General features: G+C 36.7%; 1 protein-coding gene and 1 non-coding gene across 3 annotated transcripts in view; one reads left to right on the top strand and one right to left on the bottom strand.

The window, feature by feature from the left end:
- Nucleotides 1-20204, bottom strand: part of TMCC1 (transmembrane and coiled-coil domain family 1) — a 240686-nt gene that overhangs the window by 194415 nt on the left and 26067 nt on the right. The window lies entirely within an intron of this gene.
- LOC113594679 (U6 spliceosomal RNA) lies at nt 3363-3466 on the top strand. Its single transcript, XR_003415099.1, has one exon. It is a non-coding gene; the product is annotated as a U6 spliceosomal RNA (small nuclear RNA).

Genomic DNA, 20204 nt, shown 5'->3' with positions numbered 1-20204 from the left:
GTGGGTAAAAAGAAAGAAGAGGAGAAACTCTACCCAAGGAAGTGGAATGTAAAGTTTTGTGAAGCCCACATCTACAAGACCCAGATTCTAACATCTGCCTAAATCTGAGGCTTAACAGACCATCAAGAATTCCTCTTATCCTCCATTACCACACTAACAAGCTCCAAATAAAAATAACAGTGGAATATAGCTGCAAGAGACAGGCTCTGAGAAACAGTATAGAGGGAAAATCCAAAGCTAAGCATGGAGATAAGGGACGCTAGGAGACAAAGGACACTAGAAAAACTTGAAGTCTCTGGGTTCCCATGGCAAGAACAAATATCAACTCTGGTAACCATGGCAATAATAAACTTCAAATATAGCCCAACCCCTAACAAATTAACACAAATTCCACCTTAAATGAGAGCAGAAAAAGGGATGCCTGGGTGGCTTAAGTGAGCATCTGGACTCTTGATTTTGGCTCAGGCCATGATGCCAGGGTCTAGCAGAAATTTGCAGTCTTCTTCAAGCATATAAAATATTTACTTCAGTATCTCCTATCCTATACAATATGTTCAGCTTTCAACAAAAAAATTATGAAGTATGCCAAAAACACAGCTTGAAGAAACAAAGCAATCATCAGAACTAGATTCAGATATGACAGATTTTGGACCTAGAAGGGAATTTACAAATTCAGAGACATGGAAATTATAAGAAAGGATCAAGTGGAAATTCTAGAAATAAAAACAGTAACAAAGAACAAAAGTTTATTAGTAGACTTGAAACAGCCGAAAAGAGAATCAGTGAACTTGAAGATAAGCTAACAGAAATTACCCAAATTGAAAAGTAAAGAAGAAAAAACAGTAGGAAAATAAAACAGGAGAGAACATCTGAGAACTGTGGGAAAATCAAACAATGTAATATACACATACTTAGAATGGCAGGAGACAGAAAGAATGGAGAAGAAGTATTAGAATGCCCAAGAACTAAGCAAAATTAGTGACAAGGCACCAAACTACAGACTTAAGAAGCTCCAAAAACAAATAAGATAAATATATCCTCCCCCACCAAAATACACATGCCTGGGCCTATCATATTTAAATTGCTGAAAGGCAAAGAGAAAATCTTGAAGTTAGCAAGAGAGGGGAAAACATATTGCATACAGAGGAACAAAAATAAGGATTATAATAAACTTTGTCAGAAACGTTGCCAAGTAAGACAATGGAGTGACAACTTAAAAATGTTGAAAGAAAAAAACTGCCCAGCCAGTACTCTATATCAAGTAAAAATATTCTTCATAAGGAGAAATAAAGACTCTCTCAGACAAACAAAAACAAAGAATTCATTGCCAGCAGACACACCATACAAGAAATATTAAAGGAAATTCTTCAGGCAGAATGGATACAGGTGAAAAGCTTGGATCTACCCAAAAAATGAATAAACGAAAGTACAATAAAGTCTTTCCTCTTTCAGATTTTTAAAAAAAAATTTTTAACGTTTATTCATTTTTGAGAGATGGAGAGAGACAGAGCATGAGTGGTGGAGGGGCAGAGAGAGAGGGAGACACAGAATCAGTAGCAGGCTCCAGGCTCTGAGCTGTCAGCAAAGAGCCTGATGTGAGGCTTGAACCCACGGGCCACGAGATCATGATCTGAGCTGAAGTCGGACGCTTAACTGACTAAGCCACCCTGGCACCCCTCTCTTTCAGATTTTTAATTACTCTAAAATACAATTGTCTGGAGCAGTGAACAACGTACTGGTTATTTATAGCATATGTAATAAAATATATTAACAACAGTGACAGTGAAAGGAAGAATTAGGAACATAAAATATTAAGATACATGCACTACATGTGAAGTGGTATAATTTGAAGGTATACTAAAATTATTTTAAAACATATACTGTAAATCCAAAGACAACAACTAAAAACCATTTTAGGTGAGTATAAATAAGTCAACAGGGAGGATATAATACTAATAAAAAGCTCAATTCACACTACAGAAGGCAAAGGAAAAAAGAAATGCAACAAATATAAACAGCTAGCAAGATGGTAAGTTTTAATCTAATTATTACTAAATAGTTATTAATAATAACTAATTAATAATTAATTACTTTAATAATATGGTCTAAAAAAACACGAGTTAAAAGACAAATTGTTAGACTGGATGAAAAAGCATGATCAAGCTAAAAGCCATCTACAAAAAGTCCACTAAATATAAAGATTAAGGAGCGCCTGAGTGGCCAGTCGGTTAAGCATACAACTTTGGATCAGGTCCTGATCTCATGGTTCATGAGTTCGAGCCCCATGTCAGGCTCTGTGCTGACAGCTCAGAACCTGGAGCCTGCTTCAGATTCTGTGTCTCCTTCTCTCTCTGCCCTCCCCCACTCACACTCTGTCTCTCTCTCTCTCTCAAAAATAAATAGACATTAAAAAAAAACTTTTTTTTAATATATAAAGATTTAGATAGGAAAAGGTAAAACAATAGAAAAAGATACCATACACTCACCAAAAGAAAGTACAGCCAAATCAATTTCAAAGCAGACTTCAGAATCAGAAAGACTGTCTAGGATAAGAAGGCCACTACATAATGATAAATGGGTCAATTCTCCAAGAAGAATGTAACAATCATAAATACATATGCACTCTAAAATAAGAGCTTTAGGGGCACCTTGGTGACTCAGTCAGTTGAGCATCCATCCGACTCTTGATTTCAGCTCAGGTCATGGTCCTGGGGTGGTGGGATTGAGCGCCAAACTGAATTCCATGCTAAGCATGGAGCCTGTTTACATTGGTCTCTCTCTCTCTCTCCCCCCCACCCTCCCTCCTGCCTTCTGCCCATTTCCCTCACTTGTGCTCTCTCTCTGGAATTAAAAAAAAAAACACATACAAAAAAACAAAAAACTATTAAAATAAAAACTTTAAAATACATGAGGCAAAAACTGATGGATCTAACAAGAGAAACAGACAAATCTACAATTACAGTTAAAGAGTTTTGGGGTGCCTGATGGCTCAATTAGGTGAACGTCTAGCCCTGCATTGGGCTCCACACTAAGCTTGAAGCCTACTTGGGATTCTTTCTCTCTCTCTTCTCCTCTCCCCTAACTCTCTCTCTAAAATTAAATTAAATTAAATTAAATTAAATTAAATTAAATTAAATTAATAAATAAATAAATAAAAAGACTTTCAACTCAGTAACTGTTAAAACAAGTAGGCAGAAAATCAGGAAGGAGACCTCAATAGTACTACCACCTAACTTACGTGACATTTGCAAAACACTTTACCCAATAACTGGTAAATATACATTCTTTTCAAGTGCACTTGGAACACTCACAAAGACATATTATATTCTGGGCCATAAAATAAATCTCAACACTATTTTTTTGTGCTCGCTTCGGAAGCACATATACTAAAATTGGACCGATACAGAGATTATCATGGCCCCTGTGCAAGGGTGACACGCAAATTCATAAAGCATTCAGTATTTTTACAAAACAGAAGAGACTCATAAATATGGAGAACAAACTGAGGGTTACTGGAGAGGTTGCGGGAGGGGGGATGGGCTAAATGGGTAAGGGGTACTAAGGAATCTACTCCAGAAGTCATGGTTGCACTATATGCTAACTAATTTGGATGTAAATTTTAAAAAATAAAAAATAAAATTTAAAAAAATAAATAAAATATTGTTTTTTATGATGTAAAGTACATTCTCAGATCACAATGAAATTACATTAAAATCAATTAGCAAAACATCTGGGAAAGTTGCCCCAAATACTTTGATATTAAACAATATACTCCTAAATAACCCATGGGTAAAAGAGGAAGCCTAGAAAAAAACAGAAATATTTTCAAATAAGTGAAAATGGAACATCAAAACTTGTGGGATGTTAAAACAGTGCCCAGAGAAAAATTTATAGTTTTAAATGCATATACAGTAAAACCCTGGATTGCGAGTAACTTGCTCTGTGTTCTGCAAGACGAGCAAACATTTCTAATAAATTTTAACTTAATGAGTGATGTCTTGTAATACAAGTAGTATGTGACACCGAACATCACATGATTACATGATCGCAACTGAGCCAATGGTTCTTCTCTCTCCCGCTGTCTCTCTCTGCAGGATTGTGGATGATTGTCTCCCATGCTCAGATGCTCCGTCTCAGGCCACAGCGTTTGGCAGAAATCAGGGTTTTTCAGAAGGTTGGAAGGTACCCACAACTGGCACTAGTGTATTTTTTTGTCACTTCAAAGCACCTATAGACAGTCCTTTGCTTTTCCATACAAGAGTAAGCTTAGGAATGCTTTGCTTCATTCTAGGTCAGGCTGCCTGCAGACATAGACCCTTTCCTCTGCTGCCTTGTTGCCAGTTACATTAAATACAGTATCTGACAGCAGTTTATTAATACTGTACTGTAGTCAACATCTTTGTGAGTGTATACAATGGCCCCCATGCAGAAAAAGATTCCATTGGGCCAAAAGATAGCAGTGATTCCATTAGTGATAGTGAACCCTCCTCCTCTCACACCAGTCAGGAAGGTTTTCAAAGGTAAGTGCAGGCTAATTTATTTTTCTTTATATTTTGTATTTTCTCTACTATTTTATATTATATTACAGTATTGTAATCATTTTTATATGAATATTTTTGGGTTGTAGAATGAATCATCTGAGTTTCCATTATTTCTTATGGGGAAATTCACTTTGATACACAAGAGCTCTGGATTACAAGCATGTCTCCGTGATGAATTATGTTCACAAACCAAGGTTTTACTGTATTAAAAAAGACCTAAAATCAATAATTTAAGCTTCTACTTTAAGAAACTCAGAAGATCAAATTAAATCTAAATCAAAGTGAAAGTGAAAGAAAAAAATAATAAAAATTAGGGCAGAAATCAATGAAACTGAGAACAGAAACACAATGAAGAAAAATAAATGAAAGCAAAAGCTAGTTCTTTGAAAAATCAATAAAATTAATGAACTAGTTGTAGCCAGGCTAACCAAGAAATGGGAAAGACACAAATTACCACTAACTGGAATAAAAGAGAGGGGACATTAACACTGACACAACAGATATTAAAAGGGTAATAAATACAACAAACCCCTCTATGCCCATAATTTTGATAGCTTAGATGAAATGAACCAATTCCTTCAAAGGTGACACAAACTACAAAACCTATACAAGGAGAAATAGATAACCTGGATAACTCTGTATCTAAATAAAGTGAATTTGCAGTAGTAACCCCTCAAAAAAAGGGAAACTCCAGACCCAGATGGTTTTACTGATTAATTCTACCAACTATTTCAGGAAGAAATAATGATTCTGCAAAATCTCATAGAAGAAGGAACATTTCATTTCCTGAGGCCAACATTACTCTAATACTAAAATAAAACAAAGACATTACCAAAAAAAAAAAAAAAAAAAATTACAGATCAATACTCTTAAGTGAACATATATATATGAAAACCAAAAAAAAATATTAGCCCCAGGGATGCAAAGCTGACTCAACACTAAAAAAAGTAATCAATGTTAATTCACAGTATCAGACTAAGTAAGAAAGCCGTATGATCATAACAGATACAGAAAAGGCATTGAAGTAAATTCAACATTTATGACAAATACTCTCAAAAAAATTAAGAGAAGGGAAATCCCTTAGCCTAATACAGACTATCTATGAAAAATCTACAAAAATTTAGAAAAATAACATAGGTGGAAATAACATTGCCATGAATTTTAGGAGTGAATGAAGATACAGGAATATACATGCAGAATGTGGACTACTTGTCATTTAGCATCCACACAGAGCTTATATTAGGCATGAATATATATACAGAAAATGTTTGAAACCTACAAATCCTATAATGCAGATGGAGGAATAAATTCACTAGGTTTTGGGTTTATTTTTTAAACTTCATTTTCAGGAACGTACAAATCAAATCCAGGGTTTGCATTGGTAGTTTTTACCTTGTCTTTCTGCCTCTCCCCTCTTCTCTTACCATTCCTGAAAGGTATCCACAAGAACATCCTTGGTTCATTCTGCCTTAGTTCTAATACAACTTGTGAACTTATAACCACCTGAATCTTTTGATCTGCATCCCAAAATCTGGTCTAAGAAGGAAACTGATGAAGAAGTGAATCCTCTACTTTAGCATTCTGACTTAACTCATGAACTAATAAAAATGAAAGCTCTTAACCGTCAAAATACTCCCTTCTTTGATGACACCTATGATCTGAAAATTAGACCCCTTTTTGTTCTGAAGACATAGCCTGGTCCCCACAGAAAAGAAAAATGGAGAGAGGGGAGGATATATATGAGGCTAGTTATTCAGCATACGTAAAGGATAGCTGTTTTAAAAACAAGCCTAGATTATGAATCACAGTGCATTAAGAATGCTCTAGAATTCCTATATGGGTCAGGTCTTAAATCCCATTTTGTGTTGTGTGTGGGTTAAAGATGTACAAATAAGTACGAAACACAGAAAAACCATATTAATAGAAGAAAAAAGGGAGAGAGAATATCTTGATGAAAAAGTATAGATAATCTATAATTAATCTGTCTACAGATATTCCCACCAACTCCCAAAAAGATTACTCTTTACTCCCATGGGTAATTACAATCTCAAGAAGAAGGGGAGGAAAGGAAAGATATCTGGGTTTTCTAAGAAGCCTATAATCCTCAAATACTTTTTGAAATAAAGATGCACAAGTAAATACTATAAAGTATAAACCAGGTATCTATTATCAAAAGTGAATAGTTAATAACCAATAAAGGGAATGAGGCAAATCCTTCCAAATGAAGCTGAAAGAGGGAGCATTTAATCACCTAGTTAAGCAGTTTTGACAAGGGTTCTCAGAAGAGGCCAGAGAAATGTCCCCGAAGAGTCTAAGAATGTACAATGGCAAGAGTCCTGAAATAGCAGGGAAAATATCTTGAAAAACCTTCAAAAGAAAAACATCATGTGACCTGTGAGGAAAGGTGGGGGCGGGAAGGTCGGTGTCTCCCAGATACTTCAGTGTAAGGGCAGGCAAAAGGGGGGAAAAGTTTTCTCGTGTATGTTCTTTTCAAACTAAGAATACAATTCTTTAAGTTTCCTCCTATGGCAATTCTCTCTCTCTCCAAACATAACCAAAAGAAACTTAAATATCATATACTTCAAGCTATTTTTCATTTTTCATCACATACAACAACTAATGCTTTGAATGATGTCAGCTACATCATACTTGGTTTTACAAGGGACTTCCTTCTGAGACCCAAGCATAGAAAGGACTATCAAAATAAAATTCCTGACTTTGAACAGCAGAGGAATAAGTAACAATAAATGAACCAACTGAAGACAATTCCTATTAAGATCATTGAAAATCAAAAAAGAGCCAAAATAGATTCCACAAACCTTCTGGTACAATACATTTATACATTAAATCTTGAAAAAGTTTATCTTTTTTAAAAAATCCTAATTTCAAATTTCTTACATCAAGTATTCACAATTTGTCATTTGAAAGAAACAGGAAAAAACACGATAATCATATAACATGTTACATTTCAATACACCCTGAGTATGTCAAATTTTGTTCACCTGCCCCAAAGCTAATCCTAAATCTCTCCAGAATAAATAAATGAACACAAAGTTTAGAAATAAAATCTAATCATGTTTTTCAGATTTTAAAAACGTCTCCAATTTATGCTCTTTCTCCTTCACTGTAAGTCATTTGAGATGGTTTCAATGGTAACACATACCTTATGCATTGCTACACTGAAAATTTATTCAACCGTTCTATTCTTGAAGTCATTATTTCTTCCCATGCTTCTATTTTGTAAGGGGCAACATTTTTCAGCCACCTCCTAAGGGAATTCGTGATTCAGCAACATCTTTTCCCAACCCAGTCATTCACACTCAAAACAAAATTTTCTGTTGACCTCCACGTTTCATACAGCACTACTGACCAAATGAATAGGTAAGAAACTCAAGAGTTAATAAAGAAATGAGAAAGACACATTAAGTTCAATAGACATTTATCACTTTGAATAATGCCTTCTCCTCAGTCATAAATACAGTTTTATCAAACTTGCTTGTGTATACTCTGTAAATATGGCCAAAGAAAGAGGACCTTACAAAGAACAGGTAGGTACAGTGACTTCTTAAGCTGTTTAGTCAATGAATGAACATACAAACATGAAAATGTAAAATACTAAGAAACAGTGTCACATTAAAGCAAGAAGCAGGGTCAATGAAAGAATGTCTGGTGATTCAGGGATTCCTTTCACAGACTGTATTTTATCTCAGCTTTCTTCTTACTGCCTGACTTTAAAAAAATATTATACGCTCACAAAAATGTTTACAAATCTCTAGCACTTTCAATTCTAAGAAACTGTTTCTCCTAATGAAGAATACTTCCAAAAGAATGATTTTCCTAAAAGGGGTCACATGTGTTTATGTATCTGTATGTTATTAAACAGATTCTCCAGGGCTAATGGACATTCAAAGGGATGTTTCTTTTTTAAATCCTGGACAAGACTGTCTTATTAACAATGAGAGAAATTCAGCAGTGTTAAGACCCTGATCTTTGGAGTGAGCCAGTTATTTAAAGACACTTACTAGCTGTTTATCTTTCTGTAAAATCTTAGATGTTAAGTCTCAGTTCCCTCATTGGTAAAATAGCAATGAGACCTACTTCCTAGAGTTGTGAGAATTATATAAAATAATGCACAGAACATATTTTTCACAGTCCCTGGAATTAATTGTTCCCTAATGATATCTACTAATAACAATAGAAAGAATAAAAGAAAAAAAATAAAAACACAGAGCTCTCTCCTTTTCCTGTAATAATTACATTACCCTCACTCCCTCCCCAGCATTTCTCCTTGCCCTCAACCCAACAATAAGAAACTACACAAGTAAATTAGAAATACCTAAATATGATAACCAAAAAGTTACAAATTAAGAATTATAAGTTTCTGATTCACCACATACCAATTATATTTCCATAATCTTTATTCTATTTCACATCTCACTAATACCTTAACCAGATAAAGTTCAACTCTGGCAATTCAATTCTCTTTTTAATCTAAAAAGTATTTATATATTCAGTAAACTACAGAAGTCAGTCTTCAAGAATGTTCAGGAAAACAGGAATAGTATTTTCAGTAGTGAGTGTAGAACATTCTAAATGCTCAAAACATTATTTAAGTTTATTTAGTTATTTTGTAGAGAGAGAGAGAGAGAGAGAGAGGGATTGATTGAGCAGGTGAGGGGCAGACAGAGAGGGAGAGAATCCCAAGCAGGCTCTGCACTGTCAGTGAGGAGTCCGACTCGGGGTTCAAACTCACAAAACATGAGATCAAGACCTGAGCCGAAATCAAGAGTTGGACACTTAACAGACTGAGCCACCCATGCGCCCCCAGGTGCTTCTATTCTGTTAGGTTTTAACAATATCATCAAAAAGTACCAAGTTCTTACCAAGTGTGCCAGGACTCGTAAAGTCCAGTAAAACACAGCACAGAAACTAAAAAAACCTAACATGAAAAGAACAATGTTATAATAAGAACAAAAATAACTGACAGGCCTCAAATGATTTATCTGCTAAGCATTGTATTTGAAAGCATGGAAGAAATGAATATCATGTTACTAACTCCACCATTCTGCTAGTCCATTACAGCTTTAGGGTATAACAGATATAAAATAAACTGCACCTATTTAACATGTACAATTTGATAAGTTAACAAAACATTTATATCCATAAAACCGTCAACATAATCAAGATAACAGACATTTCCATCAGTCCCAAAAGTTTGTTCATGCCCACTGTGTAATCTTGTCACTCCTACCCTCCTCTCCTGTCAACTATCTTCTGTGATTACAGAGAGTTTTCTAGAACTTAAATATAGTATATCTGCTTTATTTTATTTATAAGTCTGACTTCTTTCATTTAGCCTAATTATTTGAAGAGCCATCCATGTTGTTAAGTATCAGTAATTCTTTCCTTTTAACTGCTCAGCAGTTAAAAGAGAGGGAGACATACAACCCAAAGCAGGCTCCAGGCTCTGAGATGTCAGCACAGAGCCCAACAAGGGGCTTAAACTCATGAACCACGAGGTCATGACCTGAGCCAAAGTCAGACACTTAACCAACTGAGTCAACCAGTGCCCCTATATTTTTTTATTTGAGAGAGAGAGAGCATATATTAGAGCAGAGGGAGGCACAGACAGAGAGACAGAAAACCTCAAGCAGGCTCCACATTCAGCACAGAGCCCAACATGGGGCTTGATCCCACAACCCTGGGATCATGACCTGAGCCAAAACCAGGAGTTGGATGCTCAACTGCTTGAGCCACCCAGGTGCCACCATATTGCTTTCATTTCTCTTGGATAAATACTTAAGAAGTGAAATGGGTGGGTCATATGGTAAGTTTACACTTAAATTTTAGAGTAACTGCCCAGCTGTTCCAGTTCACATTCCCAACAGCATATGAGAATTCTACTTGGTCTGCATTCTTACTAACACCGGACCAATCTTTATAATTATAGCCATTCTAGTATAACAGTACATTATTATGGTTTTAGTTAACACTTTTCTAATGATTTATGAAGTTAAGCATCTTTGCACATGCATATTAGGCATCCATTTATCTTCTTTGATGAACTTTCTATTCAAGTTTTTGTGAGGTTTTTTGCCCTTTTTTTACAAGGTTGTTTGTCTTATTGCGTTGCAAGAGTTCTTTATATACTCTGGATACATATCCTCTGTCAAATACGTTTTGCAAATATTTTCTCCCAGTCTGAGGGCATGCCTTTTCATTTTGTTTTTTATTTATTTTTTAGTGAGCTATATCCGACAAACAACATTATATTAGGTTCAGGTATACAACATAATGATTTGATGTAAGTATATTTTGCAAAATGATAACCATAACATATCACCTCACACAGTTACAAATGTCTTTTTCATTTCCTTAACAGTGAATTTCAAAGACAAAAAGATTAGGGGCGCCTGGGTGGCTCAGTTGGTTGAGGGGCCAACTCTTGGTTTCTGCTCAGGCAATGATCTCACAGTTTGTGGGTTCGAGCCCTTCATCAGGCTCTGCGCTAGCAGAGCAAAGCCTGCTTGGGATTCTGTCTCCCTCTCTCTCTCTCAAAATAAATAAATATTTTTTTTAAAAATACTCAAAAAGATTTTAAATTTGAGGACATCCAATTTAGTAATTTTCCCCCTTCATGCTTTTTGTGTCTTAAAAAACCCTTGCTAGCCCAAGTTCATTAAGATTTTCTCTGGTACTGAAAGACAAATACCGTATGTTTTCACTCTTACGTGGATCTGGAGAAACTTAACAGAAGACCATGGGGGAGGGGAAGGGAAAAAAAAAAAAAAAAAGAGAGGGAGAGAGCCAAACCATAAGAGACTCTTAAAAACTGAGAATAAACTGAGGGTTGATGGGGGGTGGGTGATGGGCATTGAGGAGGGCACCTGTTGGGATGAGCCCTGGGTGTTGTATGGAAACCAATTTGACAATACATTTCATTAAAAAAAAAAAAAAAGATTTTCTCTGGTACTTCTAGAAGTTTTATGATTTCAGGTCATACATTTAGGTCTACAGTCCATTTGAAGTTAATTTTTACATATGCTATGAGGTAAGGGTTGAGATTCTTTTTTTGTGCATTTGTATTTGACTATACCAGCACCAATGATTGAAAAGAGTGAATATTCACAGAATTAAAATGACTCCACTTCCATTCTATACAACCCTTTCCCCTAAAACAAGTCCCTGGCTTAGATTCCATAGTCCATCATTATTAACATTCCCTTATACACATATTCAATTTCTTAGGCCTTCTTCTCCTTCCCTCAACCAGCAACACCCCAATCTTGGATAATTTACCTGCCTATTTCACATACAAAGTGACAAGAAAAGTCATGTTTCCATGCTGACCCAATGACACTGTAAATTCATGTCCACTAATCTCAAATGGGCATTTGATTCTGTAATTCTCTAGTATATTCACTCCCCCATTCTTACAGAGGACTGTTTCACACTTCTTAACTCTCTTCAAATCTAACATCCCTTCTTCTATCCTTAGTCCCTTAATGGCCTACCTTCCTGTGTCATTGAAAAAAATAAGCACTTAGACAAACCTAAACCACATCTACTTCTCCACCGGCATCTGAATCCAATACCATCAGCACTCCCTACTGCTAGTAAGGATTAAATGGTGGTATTCCCACCATGGTCAACTTCTCTACTTATATGCCTATTCAAACATAAACTATAAGCAACTCTTTCTTCACTCTAATCAATTTCTCCCTATCTATACTGGATTATTCCCATCAGCATACAAACATCATACAATTTTTCCCACTTTAAGAAAACATCTCTTGACCCTATATCCACCTTCCAGCTAAAGCCCCATTTCTCCCCAAACTAATCCCCTCCAAAACCCCTGCCCCCTGTCCCTCCCCAAAAAACAATATAGTGACTTGGATTATCTGATGCTGCACTAGGATATGATGAGTAGGAGTCAGTAAACCGGGATTAAGTCTCATCTCGGCCATTAGTTTGCAACATATCCTTAAGCAAAGCAATTAATCTGAGCTTCAATTTCCTCTTGTATAAAACGGAGATACTGGACAAAAATTCATCTCTAAATATCCCTAGAAAATTCTGTATATATCAGCATCTGAAACATCTTTAATGAAAAGGAAAATACATCAGTTGTGCAGCTGAAAAGCTATGAAAAAGATACTCACTAGCCTAAAGAGGAAGAAACCATGAAAAAGTTAACCAAATAACTCAAAGTACAAACTTTACCATAGGAAAGAATACAAATCATTATTGATCACAGGAAAGTGAAACAACTGACCTCCCAAATTATCATCTGCTAGTTCTTCAAAGTATTTTACTTCTTCCAAGGGAACCAAAAGGATTGATGTGGATAAGAACACCCAGCAAAGCAAGTAACTACAGGAACTTTTTCAGAACGACATTAGAAAAATGCAGTTATCCTACCTGTTGTAAAAAAAATTTCTGTTCAAAACAAGGAATAAAAGTCCTAACAGATCTCACCATCAAACTTACCACCAATTAGAACAGCCATGTGTTTTCCTAAAAAGTCAAACCTACAGTTTTCTTAGGCACTCCAAAGAGGAATATCAAACTGGAGAAAAGAAGAAGCTCCAAAAAAAATAAATTGCACATACAATTTAAATATTCTGGGTAAACAGAAATGTTCAAACATTGAGAAGTTTTTTGCCCTTTTTTTTACAGGGCAAAACGTGAACTAAAAGAACTAAAAAATGAACTCCAGAATTAAAGAAAATTACATGCATAATTTTACAAAATCATGTATTTTAGGGTAAGAGAGTCTTAATAATTACCAGTTTAAATGCTTTCCCTACAAGCTCATACTTCCCTAAAGCCCAAAGAACTTAAGTGATTTGCCTGAGGTCATACTACTAAGTGTCTCCTGCCACATCAAAAACCCAGGTCTCGGGACGCGTGGGTGGCTCAGTCGGTTAAGTGTCCGACTTTGGCTCAGGTCATGATCTCACAGTTCATGGGTTCAAGCCCTGCATTGGGCTCTGTGCTGATGGCTCAGAGCCTGGAGCCTGCTTCAGATTCTGTCTCTCCCTCTCTCTCTGTCCCTCCCACACTTGCACTCTGTCTCCCTCTCTCAAAAATAAATATACATTAACAACAACAACAACCCAGGTCTCAAGAGAGGATTCTGGGAAGATGGCAGAGTAGGAAGCACCAGGAATGGCTACCCACCTAGATGACAACTGCAAGAGCAGAATCTGTCTGATGTAACTATTTTGGAATTCTGGAGTCTATTTACGGCTTGCAAATCCAGGGGAAGGCTTACATGATAAATCCAATCAGTTTCAACTCAGCACAGTAGTAGTAGCTACCCAGCCCCTACCCAGCCACATGAAGGGCAGCTGTGCAAAGTTCCTACAGCAGCCTGCACAAACCTTGTGGGAGCTAGGGTGGGAGGCGGAAATAAACAAACAAACTCTGTCCTCCAAATATCAGAGGTCTGTGCCCTGGTCACTGACTATTGTTTCTGATCACAGAGGTGGCAAAGAAGCAGGTGGCATTGTTGTTGCACTTCCCCCACCCCCAAGCTATCACAAGGCCCTCCCCTCTTCAGCAATAGTGACTTCCAGGGCATTTAAAAAGCTAGCATCCTCTTCTCTCCTCTTTCATTTTTCTATTTTTCCTCTACTGGGAAACAGACTCTAAAACCTAAGACATTCAAAATCAACTGCATACACAGGTAAAATCAGAAAGTGACTGCACATTCCTAGGGAAAAGCACAGGATCAGAAAAGACCTGAGAAGACCGTAAGTTTACACCTCAGACTGACCCTTGGCATGGAGGCAGCCTGCAAAGATAAAAAAAATAATAACAGCAAACTCAAAAACAAAAACAAAAACAGCAAACTCTAGGGAGGCAGGAGAACTTGATATCCAGAATTACCACACTATTTGATTCAAATGTCCGGTTTTCAGGGCACCACTCAGGGCACCGAGTAACCGGTTAACTTTTGATTTCGGCTCAGGTCATGATCTCAAAGTTCATGGGATCAAGCCCCAAGTTAGGCTCTGCACGAGAGTGCAGAGTCTGTTTGGGATTCTCTTTCTCCCTCTCTCTGTGTCTCTCCCTTGCTCAGGCTATCAAAATGAATAAATTTTTTAAAAAATAATAAAAATAAAAATAAAATAAAATGATTAACACTTAAAGAATTAAAATCTCTAGACACTTTAAAAAATGCTCAGTGAGAAATGTGAAATCAGGGCGTTTGGATGAAAAACCCTTTTCCACCACACAAAACAAGAAGACAGACATCTTCCCCATGAATTCTGGCAAGGTCAATTCCCACCCTTATTCACAAAATTCTTGGAGAGCTTCCTTGGCCTAAAAAAAAACCCACGCTATTTCACAGTGACTGAGTAAAGCCTGGGTATGGATATGGTTACTTAGGGGACTTGCCTATTTTGATGGTAAGCAAACAGTTCCTTATGGTGTTTCAACAATTCTAAGTCATAAAAAACAGCGGGTATTATAATTCATGACAAAACAAAAGAAGCAAGTAAAGACATCTTGTTATAAACAGAGGCTAAAGTATCAGAAATTATTAGCAATTTAGGAAAAGATAAATATTTATAAAGAAATTATGAGAGCTAAAGAGGAAGAAACTCATTATTCAGTTTCCAAAATGGCCAAATGACTTAGCATGAAAATTTAGTAACAAACCTAATTCATTTTTCAAAATTATTAATCTTTTCAACCAAGTTCAACAAAAGACTGCCAAAGCAAAGAATCTAGAACTAAAATTTTATTCTCCTGAGAAACTGTATATTCTGCTAAAACAACTACATCAATCAACCTTTCACTTTATGATTTTTCTCACATAAATTTTTCTTAAATTTTGGCATCTATGACCGAAAAAGGCTCAACAAGCAATAAAAAACAATTAGTAGTCTCATTACATTGCGGGTACAACCATTACGGATAAGTTTGGCAGTTTCTCATAAATGTAAATATTCAGGGGCACTTGGGTGGCTCAAATGGGTTAAGCAGACAACTCTTGATTTCGGCTCAAGTCATGATCTCACAGTTCATGAGATAGAGCCCTGTGTCTGGCTCCACGATGACAGCACAAAGCCTGCTTGGGGTTCTCTCTCTCCTCTCTCTCTCTGCCCCTCCCCCCACTCACATGCACTTTCTCTCAAAAATAAACATTAAAATTTTTTTTTTAATTAAACATGCAGTTTTCATATCTTCCAGCAGTCTCACTCCCTGGCATTTATCCCAGAGAATGAAAACATATGTTCACATAAAAACTTATGCATGAAATGTTCATGGCAGTATTATTGATAATACACCAAACTGGTAACATGAATGCCCCTCTCCATAGACAAATGTTTAAACAAACTGTGGTACATCCATACTACGGAATATTCATCAATAATAAAAAGGGAGGAGCAATTGATATTGATACATGTAACAACTTAGATAGATCTCAAGGTCATTATATGTTTAGTAAATAAAAAAAGCCAATCTCAAAAAGTTATATACTATATGACTCCATTTATACAATATCCTCAAAATAACAAAACTACAGAGATGGAGAACTGATTACTGGTTGTCAGAGGACAGGGACAAGGACCAGATGGAGGTAGTTTCTCAAAATAGTGTTCTGAATTTATGCAATAAACATTAACTGCCCTTGGACTTTCAAGTTTTTAACTCCAGCCCTGTCTCCAGTGAAATTATCTGCTAGCTTTCCCCCCTCAACTAGCTGATTCACTAAATTAGCAACAGCTAGTAAGGCAAAACATGCCAATGAGGTACTTCCATCTCTCAGTCATTAAGATATCCTTGCAGAAAGTTTAAGAGTAAGAAACGAAGTTAAGATTCAGAACCCACAGCAACTCCAATGTTAGCTGGTTAACAGAAAATCTAGCTATCAGTACTGAACATGCAAAGGCTATGTACAGGAGCCCAAGAATGGCACAGTGATAATGTGTGTTAGCTAAAAAATAAAGTCAAATGGACTAAACATTACTGCATTTTGATTCTAAACCTTGTTAACTGATTAAAAGGCACAACTTACTTGAATAACTTTTGAAGGAGAAATACTACCATATTAAATGCACACAATTTCAAAAACTTAAAATGCAAAAAAGCATTCCTTTTAAAACTGAGAAACCAGGGGATTTAGAAAACACCACCAGTGTGCCTAACCAATGCCTTTCATTTGTTCCAATTTTTATAAATCCAATTTGTTCTGATTTTTCTAAATCAGAATTGGGACTAAAACAGTACTCCTGGACCTTTACTTATCCCAAAATTTATCAGGTGTTTCTAGAGGTAATTAAAGATAAAGTATAATAATCTATTGCTGAAAGCTTACAGAAGTAATTATTTTTTGCAAAAATGTGGTAAGAATATAAGCCTGAGCTCTACCCAAAAGGAAAAGTTTCAAAGTACTGCAGCACCAACCATCATTAAGTAATTTTCTAACCTTCAATTTCCTCGTGTATTACCATAGTACTTATCCTCAAAGAATCATTGTGAAGATTAAATGTAAAATACTTAGGGGTGCCTGGGTGGCTCAGCCAGTTAAGTGTCCAACTTCTCAGGTCATCATCTCATGGCTCGTGAGTTTGAGCCCTGTACCAGGGTCAGTGCTGACAGCTCAGAGCCTGCTTCAGATTCTCTCTGCCCATTCCCCACTCATGCTCATGGGCATGCACGCACCCTCTCTCAAAAATAAACATTTTTTAATAAAAAAAAAATAAGTGTAAAACTTAGAACAGGGTCTGATATGTATGAACACACTAAAATGGAGTCAGGAGACCAGCAGGAGAAGCTCTCATCCCCAAACACTGGTAGTCAATTGCAGACCCAATAGGAAGAAAGTTACTATGCAAATCCATACTATTTTAGCCACTGCTTTACTTTCCCAGCAGAAAGAAGAAAGGTTTTCCTCCTCCCAGCAATAGCCCAGCCAATGAGACTCAGCCAATGAAAAGCCACTACACTCTGAACTCCCAATGGACTTTTTTTTTTTTTTCTGAGACCGGGGGGGGGGGGGGGGGGGGGGGGGGGGCAGGGGGTGCCTGAAGGGGAGGGGCAGGGGGAGAGGGAGAGAATCCTAAGCAGGTTCTACCCTCATCTCACCACCAAGAGATCATGGCCTGAGCTGTAATCAAGAGTTGAATGCTTAACAGACTCAACCACCCAGGTGCTCCAGAACTTTGTTTATAACAGCCCTCCCAATTCCCCCTTTCCTCTAAAAGGGCAGTTGCGATTCTCTATTCTCAAATAAACCTATTTTTGCTGGTAAAGTAACTGAATTTTCTTTTTAAGGTTAACATACAGAATAAGCATAACTAAGTATTAGATTCAATTTTTTTTTTTTTATTTTAGGAAATGCCAGGCACCTATATAGGCAGTGAGAGCAGCAACCTGGCTCCTGCTAGGAATGCTACAGCAGGTGTTGCTCATTTCCCTTGGCACAACAACCTTAACTTCTTTCTTGCTACCCACATTTTTTTTTCTTAATCTGAGAAGAAAAGGAAATCACCAGTCTAACCTAATCAGAAATTAATAGGAAGCTGGAAGAATCAGTAAATTGAAGACAAAAGACAATAGGAAACTACTGTTTTTTATAGATTTAGAGATCTCTTTTTATGACATCACCTCATATTTGTATATCACATTGTAGTTTCAAACTCCTTCTTAACACTATCTCATTTGATCCTCACAACAATCCTGTGAGGCACTTGCTGTTACTTCACATTTTACAGATAAGGAAAATGAGGCTTAAGTGACATGCTGAAGGTCACAGAGCCAGCAAGTGGAAGAGCTGGAAATTGAACCTCTCAACTGCTTTACCACAGCTCTCTCTCTAAATGGGGATAAGTTCTACAATGCTAACATTACAGCTTTTTGAACAGTATCCTCCATGATAATCTCAGCAAATCATAATGAAAATTTAGAATAAATCAAAGAATCATAGGACCTTAAGGATTATTTTAATGTAATCTCTCATTCTACACATGCTTTTACAAAAAGAAAATGTTTTTTAGTACTCAAGATCAAAAAAAAATTTTGTTTAATGTTCTCATGTTTCAAAACCTGGAACATTTGTGGGGATTAAGGGGCTGAGAAAAAGAATAAAAGGATTAAAACATACAAATCCCAAGTTACCCTCCGTTTCCCTGACTACCTCTTGGTTTCCAACATATTTGTTGGGGGGGGGGGGGGCGCGGGGAGACTCTTCTTGACAGGCACAGTTCAAATTTAAGATTTCTTTCTGAGAGTCCACATAAAAACTTGTATACAAATGCTTACAGCAACATTATTCATAACAGCAAAAAAGAGAATCAATCAAAATGTCCACTATTAAACAAATGTCCATGCATAAAATGGACTATTATTTGGTAATGAAAAAGAACTGAAACATGCTACAGAATGGATAAACTATGAAAACACTCTAAGTGAAAGAAGCTAGGGGCGCCTGGGTGGCTCAGTCGGTTGAGCATCTGACTTGGGTTCAGGTCACGATCTCACTGTCCGTGAGTTCGAGACCCGCGTCGGGCTCTGTGCTCACTGCTCAGAACCTGGATCCTGTTTCAGATTCTGTGTCTCCCTCTCTCTCTGACCCTCCCCCGTTCATGCTCTGTCTCTCCCTGTCTCAAAAATGAATAAAACGTCAAAAAAAATTTTTTTAAAAATAATAAGTGAAAGAAGCTAGTCAGAAAAGACAACATTTTGTAGAACTTCATTTATATGAAATGTTCAGAATAGGCAAATCCATAGAGACAGAGCTGCCTAGGACAGGCAGCGAAAATGCAAATACCCTGGAATTAGTTGTACAATTCTATGAATATACTAAAAATCACTGAGGTGTACACTTTAAATGGGTGAGTTCTAAAGTATGTGAAATATACCTCAATGAAGCTAATAAAACAAAATGTTATGAAAGGAAAAATGGGTCAGGCTATGTGCTGACAGCTCAGAGCCTGGAGCCTGCTACAGACTCTGTGTCTCCCTCTCTCTCTGCCCCTCCCCAGCTCATGCTCTGTCTCTGTCTCTCAAAAATAAAAATAAGCATTCAAAGAAAAATTAAAGAAAAAAAAGCCATCCGACTGGGTGGCTCAGTCATTTATTTAGTGTCCAACTTCGGCTCAGGTCATGATCTTACTGTTCATGGATTCGAGCCCCACTTCAGGCTATGTGCTGACAGCTCAGAGCCTGGAGCCTGCTTTGGATTCTGTGTCTCCCTCTCTCTGTGCCTCTCCCTAGCTAATGCTCTGTATCTCTCAAAAATAAAAATAAACGTTAAAAAAATTTTTTTAATTTAAAAAAAAAGGAAAAATGGGTACCTGGTATACAGAAACTCTCTATTATCTTTGCTTAACTTTTCCACAAATCTAAAACTTCTAAAATAAAATATAGATATATAAATTAATAAACAAGATTACATAATAAATAGCTACAGTACCAGGTGCAGGCTAAGGTAGCACCACAAAACTTCAGAAAGATTCACGCACAGTGCCTCAGATAAAAAAGTAGTGAATAAATATTAGATGTAAAAAATGAGGCTAGGCCTTGTTCACAGAGTTACACAATAGCACAGGTAGAAGAAGAACAGAACAGACCTAGAACAAGCTCATCACTCATTTGGCCAAACACATTCCTTTTCCCACCTACACAGAACTTTCCAAATAA

The sequence above is a fragment of the Acinonyx jubatus genome, chromosome A2 (assembly GCF_027475565.1).
Source record: "Acinonyx jubatus isolate Ajub_Pintada_27869175 chromosome A2, VMU_Ajub_asm_v1.0, whole genome shotgun sequence".
NCBI classification, from domain to species: Eukaryota; Metazoa; Chordata; class Mammalia; order Carnivora; family Felidae; genus Acinonyx; species Acinonyx jubatus.
The sequence above is the reverse complement of the archived record's forward strand: the minus strand, read 5'-3'. Positions and strand labels throughout refer to the sequence as shown.